Source organism: Malus sylvestris, chromosome 6 (genome assembly GCF_916048215.2).
Source record: "Malus sylvestris chromosome 6, drMalSylv7.2, whole genome shotgun sequence".
Classification (NCBI taxonomy): Eukaryota; Viridiplantae; Streptophyta; class Magnoliopsida; order Rosales; family Rosaceae; genus Malus; species Malus sylvestris.
The window spans coordinates 11075040-11090855 of record NC_062265.1 but is presented as its reverse complement, the minus strand read 5'-3'; the positions used below and the strand labels follow the sequence as shown (position 1 = coordinate 11090855).

Sequence of the window (15816 nt, the reverse complement as noted above, 5' to 3'; positions counted from 1 at the left end):
GACCAACACACAAACTATGCATATAATGATATGAAAATGATATGCAGATCTGGTTTCAAATGTCTAGTCATTTTCACCAGTTAAACACTTGAAATATGAAACTGACGCTAATCCAAAAAGAGGTCAGTTTGAAGATTTGAAACTTGAAAAATTTGACCACAATCTTAAAACAAAATCACAATGACAATGCTACCCTAATATGCAACGATTTGGGAGTTTAGTGCATGAGTGTGATTTTGTAGCTAGGGTTTCTGATGATGAACTCAAAAAGGCAACTCAAAGCTAAAACAACTCTTTTCTGAGAATGTAAAACTCCTAGCCAAAACAAATGAACATAGAAAACAAATTTAAGCAACCAATTTCGAAGATAGATTTAGAAACATTCGATGAAGAACATTACCCATAAAATATGCTTGATGTTCCTAGGAGATCTGAGATGGAGATGAAAAATAAAGCTCTCAAAAACTTTTCCAATCTCAGCCCCAAAAACAAATGAACCCTAAACATGTTAGGTGTCTTAAAGTGTGTACCAGCAAACTGGAAAGTAGTAGGAAATTTTGACTAGACATAATAAACTAGAAATGTTAGCATGAAATGCACATGAATGAACAAACATTTGAAGTGAGAGGTTAAGCTCTTGAGATGAATATTTGTAGCAACATGATCGCAAAAGAAGCATTTTAACCCTAAAACTATCTAGAGGATGTGTGGTACAATTTACAAGATTTGACCAGGAAAGGCAAACAATAATTCTAGACTTCACACTAAGCATTATGGAATCGACTCTTTACAAGGGGACACACATTCTACGAAACTAGTTTCCATGATCCAACAGTTGGAAGTATGCCCACAAAGCCACTCATTTGATGTAATAGCTTTTGGAATACTTATTGTATTAAACTTTTATATGTTTAATGAAGGGCAAAGCTTATTGTTAATCACTATTTATTGTATCATGTGTTTAAGCAATAAGGGAATCCAAGGAATGTATTTGATCTAAGAGATAAGTGATTTAAGTAAGTTAGATTATCGAGACCTTTCTCTTATATTCATTCCTAAAACGTTCCTAGCCATAGGATTGCCAATTGAGCATTGACAATCTGCTAAGGTTAGTATGTGTTATGTCGACTCAAGCGTGAGTATGACTAGTCTCATGTCATTTAGTGTTGGATACTAAGGCAAACACATAAGTGCTCGAAAGAGTGATCGAGTACACTGAACAACGATAAAAAGAGAGTTCGAGCATACATGTCATGTAAGAACTCGAAAGTTGCAATATGCAAAGTAGTCCTTTGACCTGAGGCATCATAGATGTCTAATGGTTAGGTCCTTGATCTTTGATCATGTCAAAGGCATTCCATTGGAGTGTCCACGGCATTGTTGTGGTCAAGCTACCTAGTCATGTAGGCATATGAATGCACAACAAGGAATCTCTAACCTTCCATGGTGGAAGGAGAATACTCTAAGATATGATTCGAGAGTCTTTGGCCAAAGCATATGAATATGACTTAGGAAGTTTGTTCCAAATCATATTCAATTGAATCATATAGATAAGTATCACATTGGATAGTAGACATGAAACAAACTATCACCTACAACAATGTGATTAAGAGTATTGTATTAGAGAATGACCGTATTGCATTGTAGTTGTAACTGGATAGGTTATCCAACCACTTCTACTTAGCTTGGGTAACCATGATATGCTGCTAGGTGTCACTCATGGTTTGTGGAAGCCCTAAAGATTAGAAAACACTAATTTTAAGGGAGAATTGAAATGTGGTTTCAATTCACAATCGATCGTTAAGAGTAACAATCGCCCACTACCTTGCTAAATGGAACCTAATGGATCGTACACCGAGTAAGGATGTTGGTGAAGAAATTAAATGAAATGGATAAGCAATTAAATGGTTTAATTGAAGAATGGTCAAGGTTAATTAATTAGTTAATTAATTATACGAAATGTTCGTATTAGGCTTATATGTTGGTTTTGGGTTTCGGGGCCCAAAAGCGTTTTGGTCCACAAGGCTCATTATGTTTAAGTCGTATGACAACTAAAACAAAATGGGCAATTAGCCCAATCAATTTGATATGGCCGGCCATTAGGGTGAGAAGTGTCAAACTTGGATTAATTACAAGTTTGCCACTCACATGTGATGAAGTATAAATTCAATTTTATAGCTTTATTTTCATTAAGGGTTTTTCTTGGTGAAATGAGGTGAAACAATTTTCTCTCATTTTCTCTAAAGAGGCCGGCCACCTAGGGAAGGAATAGCTAGCAATCTCTTCTTCCCTAAGTCATCCATTTCCTCTTCACATCACATCCTTGGTGAAGAGACTTAGAGACATCAAGCTTTTGATGTTTTGGAGAACAAATCCTCAAATCCTCAAAGAAGCAAAGGAGCACAAAAGGAGGAAAATCACAAGGAAGATCCAAGGAGCAAGGAGGTGACTTGAAGGCCCTCCACTTGGGTGAATCCCTTATGTAATCAAGGATGAGCTTCAAGGGTAAAGAAACTCTAAATCTTTCCTTCTCTTTAATGTTGTTAAAGAGTTTATTGGTTCACCATATACTAGGCTTTGAAAGTCATGAGTTTTATGAATTGTTTTTTAATGTATGCCTACTTTAATGTGTTAATAGTTTGCATATGTATTCAAATATTCTCACATATTCTTAGCTAGGACAAAATTTTTCCTTCACCAACTGCCAAACATGTTTGCGTATACTTTGAGATTTCCTACACACAAAAAAAAAAGAAAAAGAAAAGAACAAAACCCAGAAAACACGCTCAGAGATTTGATAATGGGGTGAAACCATTTGATTGTTAGAAACTAAAGTTCATGATTTAATGGTCTTTTTTGCTCTGGGTTTGTCCAACTTTTACAACGCCCCAAATTGAGAGTGAAAGCACACAGCAAATTTAACTGATCATCAAATTTGATGATTGTTTTAAACCTTTTGAACTTAATATTCAAAATAAAATAAATAATATTTTTTAAAGTTTGCCCGATGGAATACTTGAATTGGTCGGCCCAACATCCTAAATTATGTCGACCTAAACTTCTATTCTATCGGGTAATGTCCAAAAAAAGATGCCTAATTTTTTCCAAAAATTCAAATTTTCCCCAAAATAGAGGTAGACCAACAAAATATTTCGATTTACATCAGCCAAGTCTAGTGCGCATGTACTTCCATACCTCATTCCTTGTCAGCTTTTGCAGTCATTCCCCTAGCCATTCTAGGACCCCCCCCCCCCCCCCAACAACCATTCCCGGAGCTCTCGCCCCCCTCAACAGTCGTCCTAGAAGCCTCCCAGCACAGTAGTTTCTAAATTTAGAATAGAATAAATTATTTAACATTTTTTTCCACTTTTTTTTTATTTCAGAATTAAATACTTATTTAATTTTTTTAATTTTTCTTTTAATTTAAAAAAAAAACTTAGTCAGACGAAGGTGTCGTCGCATAAAATGTTTACCGGTAAAGTTTACCCGATGACGATGCCGTCAGGCTAAGCTCACAAAATTATTTAGTTATGTCCTAGCCGACGGGGTAGATTTTGTTGGGTAAGATAACTTCCACTCGGGTCATTTACTCTCGCCCGACGGCGACCTTTATGGGGTTAACTTTTGTTTACCCGACGAAATAGTGTATCCGTGGTGTAAGTTCTCACCTGACATTTTTGCCCGATGAAGCTCCATCAGTTAAAGTTTCTGGTGATGAATGATGCTTTTACCTAACAAAGTTGTTTCGTCTGGCAAAATTTTTTATTTTTTATTTTTTTGAAGTGGCTGCTTCATTAGCTAAGGTGTTGTTGTTTCTATCTGTTCCAAATCAAGATTTCAGCTAAAATTGGAATTTTGGTTTTTTTATTTTAGATTCATTATGTTGGTTATCTGCATTTTACAATATTGTTTTATGTTGTGATGAAGGTCGATGCTTTGAATGTTTAGTTTCTATCAAATTGATTTACTTGATTATTGATGAATTGTATCTGAAGGCCGATGTCATTATTCATGTTTTCTTGATGAATTACTGTGGATAATCTTTTTTTCATCAAGATCTGGAAGTGTTGATTGTTGAATTCTGTTTCTTAGAAAGTTTCTGAAATTTCCTCATTTGCTTTATTTTTCTATGCATCTGAAATTCTAGTGTCTACTTTGATTGGAATTTTTTCCACATAACCACTACTAAATGTTTTTGTCAACAAAGAGATATTGACCACAACTACAATCTTAGATTGAAACATTAATCATTGATTTGAAAACTTTGATTGAATGAAAAACTATTAAATTTCAGTATGGAAGCTCGATGTTTGCTGTAGGTGACTCATCTTGTGATATCCCATCGTGAAATTTATTATTTATTTATTCTATTTTTATATTCAAGGTGTTTTTTCAATTTTATTTATTATTTTACAGCTCTGAGAAAACGAAGTTAAGGTGCATGACCACTTTAGTGGTATAGGTTTTGGAGCCCTACTTTGTGTATGCTTTTTATTTGGTTCCATGAGAGGCTATGGAATGCGAACCTTTAAACTATATAGCTACATATGCCCTATGATTTTATTAAATCCATGAGAGGCTAAGAAAGAGATGATTAAATGCATGTGTGGATCAATCATGAAAGTCGGTTGAATTCTTGTGTGGATCCAATCGAGATTTATGAGTGGGGATTATTTTATATATGCAAAGGATTTTATGAAATGATGTTTTAAACTGGGATCAATGGACATTTTTAATTTATGTCGTAATATTGTCACTCACACAAGTTTTGCAACTTATCTAGGTTTTTTCTTTTCTCGGTGCACCATTCCCATGGTTTAGGGCTATTTCTTGCAAAGTACAAGTAGATGTTAGTGAAAGGATTGTAAGTGGTGTAGTTATTGCAGGTAGTACACTCAAGATTAAGGTAGATCACTTTTACTATAATTTCATTTTCGCTAAATATGTGATGCATATTGTCGATGCAAATTTCCGCCGTCTTTAGTCTGGACGAAAATGCACCTGCAAAACAACCAACACCTTTGATCAAAGACCTAAGCCTCACGTGCCCACAAGGTTGGGGGGGTTAAGCTAATGGATCTTCGATGCCTAAGTTAGTTTCTCTGAAAAAGAGCAAGTGTTTAGCGCTTGTAGGGGTAGCAAAAGCTTACCGAAATTTGGTAGAGATGGAGGTATTTACAGGAAGAGGAGCCAGCCATGGTGTTAGGGTTTTACCCTACACATGGCAACATCCTCTAGGCCAAGGTTTATGGAAAAATATTCTCAAGATATTAAATAGGAAATAATATCTTGAGATACAGAGTAACTATCCCTAATTGATTTAAATAAGGATTACTTACTTGAATGGAGCCAATCTTCAATTAGGAATGTATTAAAGATAGGACTTGGATAATTAATCTTTACGGTAAATCTCAGTTTACTACCCTTAAGTTTCTTGGTTTTCAATATTTGATACATGAAGTTTTTTTCGTCCCAGAGTCATACCTAAAGTGTTAATTTTGGGACAGTCTCATACATCCGTTAGTTTGGCTGTTAAATAAGCCATTAACTGATGAAGTGGCGCCCACGTGGACAATGACTGGGTGCCATGTGTCAATATGGGCCCACGTGAATATAAAAAAATTAAAAATTAAAAATTAAAAAAAAATTAAATTTAAAAAAAAACAATATTCTGGGCACCAACCCATTCCTCCTCCTTCCCAACCCCCTCCCTCCTTCTCTTCCCTACACCATCCTCCATATCTGTATCCCCATTCTTACACAATCCTTCAATTCCCTCCCCATCACCTCTCTCTACGGTAAAGCGTCGTCTTAGGGTGAAATTGAAGGCTTGTTCACCTTGGAAGCATCTTCCTCGTTGGTTTCCATGGCAGTAACTGAAATTGGAAATCAAAGATTGAAAACCCTAAAATCCAAAGAGCTAGGGTTGGGGTTTGAAGATTTCGATTTGTTTCAAGTCACTCGTCGACTTCCCTGTACCATCCTCCATGGCAGTAACTCGTCGGTTTGTTTCAACTCACGCGATCTGAGAAACAACGTCGTTGGAGTCAAGCAAGGGGACGAGTCGAGGAATGACACCAAGCATCATGAGCGTGGCTTTGGCTTCCAATTCTTCCTTGGTGTGCAATCTCACCTTGCTCGCCGCCTCCTTCCTCTTCGTCGTGTCATCTTCTGCCTGCAGGTCCAAAGCCGAGAATGGCCGGAGGAGGTGGTGGGGGGGGGGGTCTAAGACAACGGATTCGACATCATTTCAGTGACACTTGGCCATTATTCTTCAATTCTTCTCCGCTTTTTCTCGAGTGGGGAGCACCTACATTACACCAAAAAACCAGAAAAATGCGAAAGAGAAAGAGAGAGAGAGAGATAGTGAGTGAGAGAGAGAGAGAGAGAAATGGGTAGGTATGCGGGGGATGGAATTGAAGGACGGTGTAAGAAGGGGGATACATAATTATGTTGTTTAATGGTCTGGATTTAGGGGTTTAGGGTTTCGGCAATGGCAGAAGGCGACCGGGAGGTGAAGAGGTAGGACGCCAAGAAATATATATATATATATATATTATTTTTTTTATTTTTTAATTTTGTAATATTCACATGGGCCCCATATTGACACGTGGCCCTTAGTCATTATCCACGTGGGCACCATGTCATCAGTTAACGGCTGATTTAACAACCAAACTAATGGATGTATAAGACTATCCCAAAATTAACACTTTAGGTATGACTTTAGGACAAAAAAAACTTCATGTACCAAATGTTGAAAGCCACGAAACTTGAGAGTAGTAAACTGAGATTTACCCTAATCTTTATCTTTAATGCTTTGATCACTTTTCCTTGCCAAGGGTAGGTGAGCTGTGGGCAGTTGTATTCAGTTGCGGGGACCTTCAGCAATGTGAGCTGCGCATGGGAGTATTTGAGAAGCTTGCCCATTTAATGAGGACAATCTTGTCTTTCTTAGGCAAAAGTCCACGAGTCACCTTTAGAATATTTACGATTATTTTAGGCTCCACAAATGCTCCCACACCTACTAGGTTGCATGTAGAAAAAAGGCAGTAGATGTAGAAGTCCTAAGTTGCATGGGTGTGTAGAGTTGTTTCCCAATTTGATGTAGATCTCATTCTTTGACTTGGAGATAGATTGTTCTAGAAAAACGAAACCAATTACCCCGAATACCTATTTAATTCTACCTTAAGCAGAGGATTAAATAAATTTGGAAAACAATCTTCATTCCAACAAGGAAGAGAGAGAAACTAGAGGAAATTTATTCCTCTTCCCCTAACGCTCTTCTTCTTTTGCCCTTGCAAAGAGTCATTTCTCATTGTTGTTCTTCTTCCCTTGCAAAGTGAAAAGCTTATGCATTGCAGCAAAGACTATGAAAGTTAAGGGTAATGCTGACACACCCCAACCGAGATCAAGGCATGTCAGCCGTCACGTGAGGGTGACATAGCCATGTGCACAGGGCGGAAGCGATAAAGATAAGAGTTATACAAAAAAACAAAAACCGAAAGCTACTAATGTGCACTAATAAACAGGAAGTGTTAAGAGTGAGATACAAGTGTAAATACTCCTAATCAGAGCATAGAAAGTCTAGGTGCAGTCCAGTAGGACGAGTACTAATTATACAGTACCATAAGATGTCTTACAATTATTTATATATGTCAAAACCGCCGGAATCCTCGTACGCCACCAACAGCAGTATACCTAAAACCTGGAGGGGAGCAAAATAGAAAATGTGAGTGGGCAAAACAAATGTTTTACAAAACCATTTCATCATTAAAATGCTCTAACCCCTCGCCGTAAAACATGTATAGATTTTCCCAGAGTTAGAATATAACATATGCATCAATATATATATATATATATATATATATATATATATATATATATATATATATATAATTATCTCAATTCAAATCATGTTTCACATAACCATATTCATAAGTATGCCATGCCAAAACAAAAAAATAGAATAAGTAATTCAGGTGAGAATAAATTCAAGGAAAATAACATATTAGCCGGAACCCCTGCATATGTCTGTACAGCTCAATTCATAACTCAATAGTCAATGTAGCCGGAGTCACTACAATGACCTATACGGCACTACATTGTACACGAGTCGGAACCACTAAAAAGGTCTGTATGACAATATTGAGTGTAATACAATTATGTTCAATACCACACTCTCATGATAGCTGGGCGATCAATCGCAAGTCACCTACGAGTCGGAACCACCTATGATGGTCTGTACGAGAAGACTGTGCATCTAAATTGGATCCATTGTGAGCATATGGTGCGGGAGGTGATATTCATAACAGGCCTATGCCATATCTCTAGCTAAATCACAATCACCCTAAGTGCAGGTTTATGAGCTCATTGTTTCTCAATTAATCACAACTTTAATTCACATTCACAATTCATAACTCACCTGGACCTACCTGAGCGTCCACAGCACCACAATTATATAACATGCGTCATATACTATTTTATATACAAAATATAAATTTATATGCATGGCATTCAACACATACTTTCATTTAAACACATTTTATGGGAAAATATAAAGTATAAGTATATACTGAAAACCAAAAGCCCACTCACTTGTATGTCGAAGGGTCGTAGCCCCTGAGTCACCCTTGACCGCGCTCGTCCTCGAGATAAGTCAACCCTATATGCGAAATAACTATGAAAACATCATTTTAAAAACATAGACAAAACTAGCTAATAACTTCTCATACAATGCTCAAATGGGGTGTTTGAATATACCAACGTGATCTACACAACTCCACGAACATCCCCATATTTTTATAAAAATTTTCCGACTACCCACACGCCACCCACGCGCGGGCATGCGCCAAGCACACTGACGGTAACAGTGACGCCGTTAGGAATATTCCGTTAAAAAGTAACAGAATCCGTTAGTTTTACCTGATGACATCAGAATATTCCGTCAACTTTGACGAAATATTCTATCTTCTTCTCCGGTTAGCCTTATCGGTCGCCGTCGCCGTCGTCGTTCACCGGAAACTGGAAAAATCACGGAAACCTTCATATCTTGTCCAAATCTTAACCAAATTCCACGAAACTTGAACCATTTTGAAGCTTAGGACAAGTAGAACAAAACCTTACCTTTCAAAGGTCCTAAAACCGATGGAACTTGCCGGAAATTCCTTCGATATTCCAGCTAAACCTGCAACTCGTCGTATCTCAACTTTCCGACGTCCAAATCACTTCATTTTTATTCTTCCAGCTTTGTGAAGACAATTTAAAGCTTCATATGCCTTTAAAAAAATCCTAAAACCTCACATTAATTAGTGCATGAACAATGCATGAAATCTGGGGTTCGAGTTCTCAGGATTTTTGAAGGTTTTAAGGTCTAAAAATTATATAAATCAACTCAGAGACTTGCAAGGAATTTGAATCTTACATTCTTGACATCGATCCATGCTTGAAATGGAAGCTTGGAGTTTGTCCGTACGTTTGTACCAGTTTTCTGCAAAAAATCCGAGAGGAATAAGAGAGAAAGAAGGCACGGGAAAGAGGGAGAGGTCTTTTGGGTGTGTGTGTGCGGTCCTCACACTAACACGTCATAAAACAACACTCACCATAAAAATTTAGGTCTAAACTTGACCAAAATAAACTAGGGCAATAAAAATAAATCCAAATTTTTTTCCCAATTCCAATAATTCAATCTATCCCTCAGGGGTAATTCTATCAATTCACCTCATCGAGAATATAATACAATAAGTTCGGGGACGGGTTGTGACAATCTAACCCACCTTATGAAATTTCGTCCTCGAAATTATACACAACAAATACATCCACTAATAATCATAAAACAAGCGTGGATACATCTCTCTCATCCAATCCTCTATCTCCCAAGTAGTTTCTTCCACTGAATTATTTCTCCACAACACTTTTACCAAATGCACTGTCTTATTCCTCAACTCCTTATCTTTCCAATCCAAAATAGTCACTGGTTCTTCATCATAAGTCAAATGTGGATTAATTTCCAAAGGTTGAGGAGGAATCACTTGAGAAGGGTCTGCAACATAATGACGAAGCATCGAAATGTGAAACACATCATGTACTTTGGACAACTCTGGAGGCAACTCAAGCCTATATGCAACCTCACCGACTCGCTCGGTGATCATATACGACACAATGTACCTAGGACTCAACTTGCCTTTCTTTCCAAACCGCACAACACCTTTCCAAGGTGATAGCTTAAGAAATACCCAATCACATACATTATACTTCCGATCAATGGCATGCTTGTCTGTTAAGCTCTTTTGTCGATCATGGGCCGCCTTCAGGTTAAACTTAATTACCTGAACATTTTGAGTAGTCTCGTCCACAATCTCAAGGCCCACTAAAACTCTTTTGCCAACCTCTGACCAACATAAAGGTGTACGATAAGATTTCCCGTAAAGTGCCTCAAAAAGTGCCATACCAATACTTGAATGGTAACTGTTGTTGTAGGCGAATTCCATCAAATCTAAACAATCATGCCAACCATCGCCAAACTGCATCGTTAAAGATCTCAGCGTATCTTCTAATGTCTGAATGGTCCTCTGAGATTGCCCATCTGTCTGGGGATGATATGACGTACTATAAAGGAATCTCATACCAAGAACTTCCTGAAATGCTACCCAGAACTTGGAAGTAAATCTATGGTCCTAATCCGAGATAATATTAACTAGAATGCCATGGTACTTCACAATCTTCGATATGAACAACTTAGCTAATCGGCTTAACAAATATTTTTCCCTCACTAGAATAAAATGTGCTGACTTAGTAAGCCGATCAACTACCACCCAAATGTCGTCATATCCATTTTGTGTACAAGGAAGCTTGTACAAAAAATCCATAGTAATATTTTCCGACTTCCACTGTGGAATGGGAAGCAGCTGCATCAACCCAAACGGCTTATTCCTTTCAACTTTAACTTGTTGGCAAATGGCACATCTAGTCACATATTCAGCAATTTCCCTTTTCATACCCGGCCAATAATAAAATGGTCGAATGGTATGATAAATCTTGGTGCCTCCTGGATGCATCGCATATGCCGAAATATGTGCATTATTCAACACATACATTCTGCTTTCCTACATAAGCATACCATCAGTTTCTCGAATCCTGAAATCTTTCTTCTTCCCTTGATTCCTTGCTTGAATTATTTCCTGGGTCTCTTCCTCATTCATATGGGCCTCGAGCACACGATCAATTAAAATTGGCCTAACTTGAAAATTAGCAAGCAAGGCTTCCCATCGATCTTCCACTCCTAACTCCACTCCAGTGGACCTCAAATCCGCAAGAAGAGGAACATGACAATCATAGATTGCATTAAGTCTAGCTGGAGTCTTCCTACTAAGTGCATCCACCACTAAATTTGCACGATCAGGATGATACTCAATCGTGCAATCATATGCACTAAGTAGCTTAATCCACCTCCGCTACCGAAGATTAAGATCTCTCTGAGTAAAAAGATACTGAAGATTCTTATGATCTGTGAAGATCTTACATTTCTCACCATAAAGATAATGTCTCCAAATCTTCAAAGCAAAGATGATAGCCGCTAACTCCAAATCATGAGTAGGGTAATTCTTCTAATGAGGTTTCAACTGTCTCGAAGCATAAGCAATCACCCTACCATGTTGCATTAATACACAACCCAAACCATTCAAAGAAGCATCACTATATACTTCAAAATTACCATTATCATCTTGGAGTGCTAGAACAGGTGCATGAGTGAGATAATACTTCAACTACTGAAAACTTTGCTCACAATTATCATCCCACTCAAACTTAACATCCTTCCGGGTCAACCTCATCAATGGCAATGCAATCACTGAAAAATCCTTAACGAACCGTCTATAATAGCCTACTAGGCCAAGAAAACTCCGTACCTCGGTGACGATTCGAGGTTGCTCCCAATTCTCCACAGCTACCACTTTTTTGAGAATCCACTTGAATGCCTTGAGCATAAATGACATGTCCCAAAAATGCCACTTGATTCAACCAAAATTGACATTTGCTAAACTTAGCATATAACTGGTGTTCCCTCAAACTTTTCAACACCAATTTAAGATGTCTAGCATGTTCAACCTTAGACTTAAAGTATACAAGAATATCGTCAATGAAGACAATAACAAACTTGTCCAAATATGGCTAGAATACTAGATTCATGAAATCCATAAAAGCTGCTAGTGCATCAGTTAACCCGAATGGCATCACAAGAAACTCATAATGACCATATCGAGTCCTGAATGCAGTTTTAGGGACATCTTCGTTCTTAATCTTCAATTGATAGTAACCCGACCTCAAATCAATCTTAGAAAATACGCAGGCACCTCGGAGTTGATCAAACAAATAATCTATATGGGGTAACGAATAACGGTTCTTAATGGTTACCTAATTCAATTGCCTGTAATCAATGCACAGCCTCAAGTTTTTAACTTTCTTCCTCACAAATAAAACTGGAGCTCCCCAAGGTGATGTACTAGGCTAAATAAAACCTTTATCTACTAATTCTTGCAATTGAACTTTCAATTCCCTCAATTCAGCAGGAACCATTCTATAAGGAGTCAAAGATATAGGATTCGTACCTGGAAGCAGATCAATAACAAACTCCACATCTCTATCTAGCAACAATCCAGGCAAATCCTCAGGGAATACATCTGGAAAATCCCTAACCACACGCACATCCTCCACGCTACTAGAGCATCATCATTCAGCACCACATGAGCCAAATATCACTGACAACCTTTCGACAACAATCTTTTGGCTTTCATGGCAGAAATAACACCATGCCTCACCCCGCTAGGCTCTCTTACAAATGTAACTTCAGGTAATCCAGGACGATGAAAAGTGACTGACTTTCCATAACAATCTATCTTGGCACGATTATAGTGCAACCAATCAGTGCTCAAAATCACATCAAAATCCATAATATCCAACGGCATAAGATTAGCCGGCATAACAACATCATCCACCATCACTAGACATCCTGGATATACTCGATCCATAAAACATCTATCTCGTCTAGGCATAGAAAACTCTAAATCAAATCCTAGAGGTGTAGGATGGGGTTGCGTCATTTGAGCAAATGTATGAGAGATAACGGAATGTGTAGCACCACAATCAATCAATACTTTAGCAAAATGACCAAGAATATTTAACGTACCCATGATTAAATCATGATTGTTCTGAGCATCTTACAGTTGTTGGAAATATGCCCTGAAAGTGAATCTTTGGAAGAAACCTTTCAGGACAAATGAATCGATGTATGGATGACTCTTATACATCAAATGGCAAAGACACGAATTAGGACTATCTCAATAAACGATATATGTCCTAAATAGTGTATCCATGGACAATGGATCGATTGAAGAAGTAATCTAATGATGTTAGACTACAGAGACCTTCTTCACATAACCATTGTGTCCAAAAGGTTCCTAGTCATTGGATTGTCGAAGGGAAACTGACAATGCTTAGACCGGTACATACTGTGTCCGCTTCAAATGGAAGGATGGAAAGTCTCATCCCATTCGTGTTGTGACACTAAGACAAGTATGTAGGTGCTCATTAAGAGAATGAGTTCACTGAACGCAATCGAACGAGAGTACTTGCATGGAGGTCTACTCACATGTCAAGCAAGTAACTCTAATGGTTAGAATAATGTAAGTAGTCCTTTGACCTGAGGCATCGTCGTTGTCTTGTGGCTAAGTACTTAATCTTTGATTGTGTCAAAGTCACCCCATTCGCGGATGTCCACGGCATAATTGGGGTTAAGCCACTTAGTCATGAAGGCAAGTGAATGCGCAACAAGGAATCTCTAATCCTCGATTAGAGAGGAAGAATACTCTAAGATATGATTCGGGAATCTTCGGCCGAAGTATCGAGCGTAATAAAGGAAAGCGTTCCTATACGACTCAATTGAATCATATAAGAAGGAATAATCACATTAGGGGTTTGACATAATATATCCATACCCTAGTAATGTGATTGAGAGTATTGTTTTAGAGAAGGATCGAATTACATTGTAATTCCAACTGAATAGGTTCTCCGAACAACTTCTACATTAGCTTGGGTAGCTATGACATATGGTTAGATGTCACTCATAGCTTGTGAGTTCTTCTAGATGATTAAATGTAGTCATCAAAGAAGAAAGGTGAATTAAAATGAAGTTTTAATTCACTAAGTGATTGGATTAAATATAATCAAATGAATTGATGTCAATCACCTCACTGCCTTGCTAATTAGAACCTAAAATGATTGTGCACCGATACACTCTTGTAGTGAGTAATTAATGGATGAAGGAAATAATTAATTGGATTAATTAAGTGTTGTGATTAATTTAGAAAGTCTAAAGAAATCATGAAAGCGATAAAAGATCGTTTTGGGCTTAAAGAAACGTTCGGGTTTAATTGGGCCCATTGGGCCTAAACCCATTGGGCTTTTATTCAAGCATAGGATGACTTGAAATAATAAAAGCCCAAAGCCCAAACCAAACACTAAAGGGCCGGCCACTTAAAGGATTTGGGAGAGACATTTAGTCAAGTTGTTGACTAGGTTTCTTTTGTCTATATAAGGAACTTTATAGCACTAAGTTCATTAGGGTTTTTGTGTGTTTAAAACAACAAAGAGGCAAAAGAAATATCTCTCTAAAACACTACAAAGGCCAGCCACCTTGGGGGTGTTTTTACTAACACATCTTTCACCCTTTTGGTTATTCCTCCATCCATCTCACTACACTAGTGGGTGTGGATCTTTAGAGGTCTTCTCCTTTGGAGACTTAAGGAGAACCTTGGAGCACTCTTACTAACAAAGTGGAGGAGGCAAGGAGGGAGGCTAGGCTCAAGGACTTCAAGGAGCAAAGGGCTTGGAAGTGGTCCATCCTTGGTCTAAAATCAAGATCAAGAGGTATAGATCTATTCCTTGACTTTGTTCTTAAGTTAAATGTTTTGATGCATTATATATAAATCTATAAACCTTGAAGGGGATTTGCATGACTATTGCTTTGATATTATTTGATAAATTGCTTCCATTGCTCATGTATATAAATTTTGAATTGTATATGCATGCTAGTCATTTAGAAATCCCATGTGTTAAGCTCATAATTTTCCCTTCAGCAGTGTCATATTATGGATATGTCCTTGATTCTACTGTCGTTCACCACGACCTCTGTTAGTATGAACACCACGTCTTTGCCTTGGCTGACCAGACTATCTCGAAGATCCTGCACTACTAGCAGCAATCTCTACCTGTTGGGGCTGTCCCCCTTGATACCACTGGGATCCACCAGCTGAATGTGGCTGATAAGGCATAGAACCTCCCTGATATTGAGGGTAACCACTCTGATAATGAGGATCCTGAAAGTACTGATACTGTCCTGAAGTATAATGAGCGGCGTCACCCTGATAATGATAAGCACATCCTCGTCCAGTCTGGGTATAACCACTAGATCCTGAAGCTTGCTGGGTCGGCACAGATGGTGGTAAGGAAGGCTGTTGGGGCCTCTGCTGATTCTGAGGGCAATAAGCAGCCCTATGCCTCATCTGTCCACAAGTATTGCATGCACTGCTGCCTCTCCTACACTCCTCATAATGCCTATTATTAGACCTGCGGCATAATGGAGGACCAAATCCATTGAACCACCAAAATCCCTTTACCTCTGAAATCTCGGGCCTCTAGAAAATCTACCACCTTTTCTCTGCAGATTAGAGCTCAAACCTCCACTAGAAGAGCTGGAATTACCACCGCTTCTCTTAAAACTCTAGGTCTTACGAGGTCCCTAAGATGATTAACCTTTTCCTTTAT

The 15816-nt window shown here is 38.1% G+C and overlaps 1 long non-coding RNA gene across 1 annotated transcript; it reads right to left on the bottom strand.

Annotated features, from left to right (window-relative positions):
- Positions 1-7489: 7489 nt before the first annotated feature.
- On the bottom strand, positions 7490-9435 carry LOC126627033 (uncharacterized). Its single transcript, XR_007624840.1, has 4 exons — positions 9124-9435; positions 8923-9021; positions 8596-8662; positions 7490-7705 (listed from the first exon to the last, which is right to left on the bottom strand). It is a non-coding gene; the product is annotated as an uncharacterized LOC126627033 (long non-coding RNA).
- Positions 9436-15816: the final 6381 nt, after the last annotated feature.